The sequence below is a fragment of the Aegilops tauschii genome, chromosome 7, assembly GCF_002575655.3.
Source record: "Aegilops tauschii subsp. strangulata cultivar AL8/78 chromosome 7, Aet v6.0, whole genome shotgun sequence".
NCBI lineage: Eukaryota > Viridiplantae > Streptophyta > Magnoliopsida > Poales > Poaceae > Aegilops > Aegilops tauschii.
In genome coordinates, this window is record NC_053041.3 from 650,260,994 (window position 1) to 650,265,258 (window position 4,265).

The 4,265-nt window shown below is 51.0% G+C and overlaps 1 pseudogene; it reads left to right on the forward strand.

The window, feature by feature from the left end:
- The first annotated feature begins 1,156 nt into the window (after positions 1 to 1,156).
- LOC109747146 (uncharacterized) lies at positions 1,157 to 3,381 on the forward strand (annotated as a pseudogene).
- Positions 3,382 to 4,265: the final 884 nt, after the last annotated feature.

The window sequence follows — 4,265 nt, forward strand, 5'->3', positions numbered from 1 at the left end:
AATGGTCCGCCGAAATCCGGTCCGTCTCCTTGCAGGAGCACAGCTTCCTTTTGCCGTTTTATTTTTATGTCTTGGCAGACAAGTTTTTGATTTCTTGTCCGGTAAGTATACGAATTAGAAACCGAGTCGGTTTGGGATTGTGGTCGCGACACAATACCGCCTCTGGTCCTAATATATATACAGCTACCGACTGCGGCCAGAGACACACCGAAAAACACCTAGGGTTTTGCCTCATCTCACAACTTGTGCCGCCATCGTAGTCTACTCCATCCCAAACGCCGGCGTGCATCGGCGCGTGGGAGAGCAGGTCTCCGGAACCGTTCGTCTTTGCGATCCTGCACCGGGAGAGGACGAATTAGGTTTTTGGGAAGCGTTGTGCGCGACTGCTCAAATTCGTCATCACGGGTCGTCTTCCGTCCAAGTCGGGCGGTGCTACTCATCGCCGTCAGCAGCAGATCGTCGCCAACATCGTCATCAACACTGTCGCACCCATAATAGCTAACGATCAGTACGTCCAACATCCTCTGTTCATGTCTGTTTCTACAGCTATTGTTACGTGTTTGCTGCTGTTATGCATGTCTTGCTGTTCTTCTAGTTTGCTAGATTATTGCATGCTAGTATCTCTTCTAGTCATGAATTATTTACTGGAATTAATCATGAACTTGCCTAATATTCCAACAGTGATCACATACTCCATGTCCGCTCAAATCCCACTTTTCACAATCTTTTCAACGTGAAAAAACATACATTATCTCCGTCCTTAAACCACGCGAACAAAATCAGACGTGTATCTTTCTCCTTAAATGAAAATTGAAACCTTCTTTAAATGACAGAAAAAATCAGGTGTGTATCGTTCTCCTTAAATGAGAATTAAAACAGACCATAAATCACAGGGAAAAATCAGTCGAGATTACTCACGATTGATTCGGGCGAGCGGGATGGGATCGCGAGAGCGTCCATACGATGGTGATCGAACGCTTCTTGGTGCATTCGGATCTTATGCAAAATCCATGTTATTCGGAATTTAGTAATTTCGTTTTATTGTAAAATAGGAGCACAAGCAGAAACGAAAGGCGGGTTTCACTTCCAGAAGATGAGATAAGTAGAAACGGAAAAACCAAACCCTGAAGCAAAACCAATCCCCTAGTTCGTTCCACCGCACTCCGCCCCAATGGCGTCGCCGGCGCCGCCATGCAGCCCCGACACCCCTCCGACGCCTGCCTGGCCCGATGCCCACGCGGCGCCGCCATGCAGCCCCGACGCCTTGCCGACTGTGGGGACGCAGGCGACCCTCCCGGACCACCTCACGGAGGAGATCCTCCTCCGCGTCCCCACGGCTGCCGACCTCGCCCGCGCCTCCATGGCCGGCCCCTCCCTCCAACGCGTCATCTCCGACCACTCCTTCCTCCGCCGATCCTGCAGCCTCCACCCGCCGCCTCTCCTAGACATACTCTCGGACTCCTTCGTCCCAGCCCAGCCGCCCCACCCGTCCGCCGCCGTCGCCCGAAGCCTCATCGGCACTGACTTCTCCTGCTCCTTCCTCCCCTCCGGCGAGCAGCCCTGGGATCGTTGTGACTTTCGCGACGGCCGCGCCCTCCTCTGCGATGCCACCGACGGCCGTCCCCTGGCCAGGGACATCGCCGTCTGCGACCCGCTGCACCGGCGCTACCAACTACTACCTCCCCTCCCCCAGGACCTTTCCGATCTGGTCTATGACTGCGAGCCCTTCATTGCTCCTGCTGGCAGGGATGAGGGCGCCGACATTGCTGCGGATGCTCCCTTCAGATTCAGGGTCATGTGCTTGGCCAAATGACATACCCCCGTGCCGGACAATGGCACGCCGTGTCGCCGTCACATTTGATGGTTGGAGTGCTCTGGTCCCAAGAAGCAGGTACGATCTGCGAACCTCCACTTCCTTCGGAAAGCGCTACTACGCACACGGATCCTTCTGCTGGTCGATACCTCGGATCAACAAGTTGCTCATGCTCAACATTAGTACGATGGAGTTCTCCTCCGCCAGCCTCCCGCCTGGTGCCCGGGGTAGTCAGGTGGCCTTTGTGGAGGCAAGCGAAGGGAGGATTGGGATGTTTGCTCTCGGCCACAATCCTGTATACGATACGTATCACCTCTGGTATACCATTTTGTTTAGTACTGGGGGTGACCCAAGGCAGCCGCAAACGGAGGACGTAGTCCCATTGCCCCATCATTGTCGCTATGTCATCCTTGGTGTAGCAGGGGGATACTTACTCGTAATGGGTTACCAGATGACCCGGAAATGCCAGACCCAGGCTGTTTTTCACTGAATCTCCAAACTATGAAGCTTGAGCGGTTCTGTGGGACTAGGTACTCAATGCCATCGCAGAGCCAACCATATGTGGGTTTCCCGCCATCCTTGTCTCCGCCAACTATGTGAACGGGTAAGCTTGCTCCTATTTTTTGCTTTTATGAGCTAGTATAGCATACATGCCATGTATAGGATTGACACTGCAATAGGATGCAAGTGTAGCTAGTACAGTATCTAAAATTGCCAGGTGATTAGATTTAAATTAAAATCCATGTGTTTCCAGTGTCACGCTGAAGCATATGCCCAGTAAAATGTCTGTCGTTGAACTGCAACTACGTCGTTAGCGAAGTTTGAAGACACATTTGGTGCACAGGGCACCTGGTACGTTTGGCTTTCCTTTAGTATGACGTACATGTGGGACAAACAAACTTAGAGATAACATTTGTGTTGCTCCAGCTTTGGTCCTTCAAACTTAGTTGGGGCTGTTTGGTTCTAGGTCTTGGAGTGCCACAGTTTGTTACAACGTTGCCAAGCTTGTTTAAGGTTAGTCCTTCAAAATGAGAGCCACAAGTTGGCACGCCTAAGGAAATTTTGCCACACTTTTTGATTGTATCTGATGTGGAACCTCAATGTGGCCTGCCTAAGATATGGCTTGAACCAAACACACACCTAAGTTGATCAAACTTGCCTAACCTTAGGTATGGCAACCTTTGGCTAACTTAGTTTGAAACCAAACAGCCCTAGTGATAAATATTTGTGTAGCTCCAGCCTTCGTCCTGGGTCGGAGGAGATCGTTGGTGCAGATCCCCGCAGCTAGGATTTACAACCTCCCAACCGCAAGGATGTACTCCCTCGCCGGACAGCCCTTCGGGAGGCGGTCAGACAGTCCCCCGGATGATGTCACGGACAGTCCTTCGGGAGGACCCTCGAACAGCCCATCGGGCAAAAGATCGAACCTACGACCTCTCTATGGGGTTGCACACATACGGTGTCAGCTATCCGGCAGGGCTTCGCCGTCCAGAACTAGTTCCTGCCGGAACCCAGACAGCCTTTCGGCTCTATGAAACTATTTCGTGGGAGGGAGAGAAGAAAGTCAGATCATGCATGGCATTTGTGAGAGAGTTGGAGTGGGTTGGAGAGCACCTCTCCTCCTCCTTATATAGTGGTGGAAGGGGTGGAGGGGGGGGCTGAAAATTCAGCCCAATAAAGTGAACAACCATTGTTCTCAGACTTGTACGAATACTCATCGCGTAATAAACATGATCCGGAGATAATGTTTCTACACAATGCCGGAACAAAATAACAGTTACTTAGTTCCAAAATAAATCCTGAAGGGAGACGTAGAGGCATAATGCCGACGGATTGAGCGGCGATCCCAGCGCCGTTCTCGACACGCATCACGACTTCATTCTTTGCCAGCCTGCGCACCTTCTGAAGTCCCTGTATCGAGTTGCAAATGTGAGCAACTGATCCGGTATCAAATACCCAAGACTTAGAATTTTCGCTAGCAGGCAAAACGTCAATGACATTAACTTGTATAACAGTAATACCTTTTCCAGTTTTACCGGACTTCTTATCTTCCAGATACTTCTTGCAGTTTCTCTTCCAGTGTCCTGTGCCCTTGCAGTAGAAGCACTCAGTTTCACTCTTGGCTCCGTCCTTAGAGTTGCTTTGGGAGCCGGTCTTACCGGCGCCCTTGCCCTTCTTTGGCTTGCCTTTCTTTTTGAAACTAGCAGTTTTATTCACAAGCAACACTTGCTTGCGATTTTTCCGCAGTCCTCCTTCCGCAGTTTTCAGCATGGCGAGCACCTCTTCCGGTGCCTTCTCCATCCCACTCATGTTGTAGTTCATGACAAAACCGTCGTAAGACGGGGGGAGTGAAGAAAGCAACATGTCCATCATATGGCCAGGTGGAAGTGGAAATTCCAGGGTTTTAAGCCTTTCAGCATAGCCAATCATTTTGACCACGTGTTCGCCAACC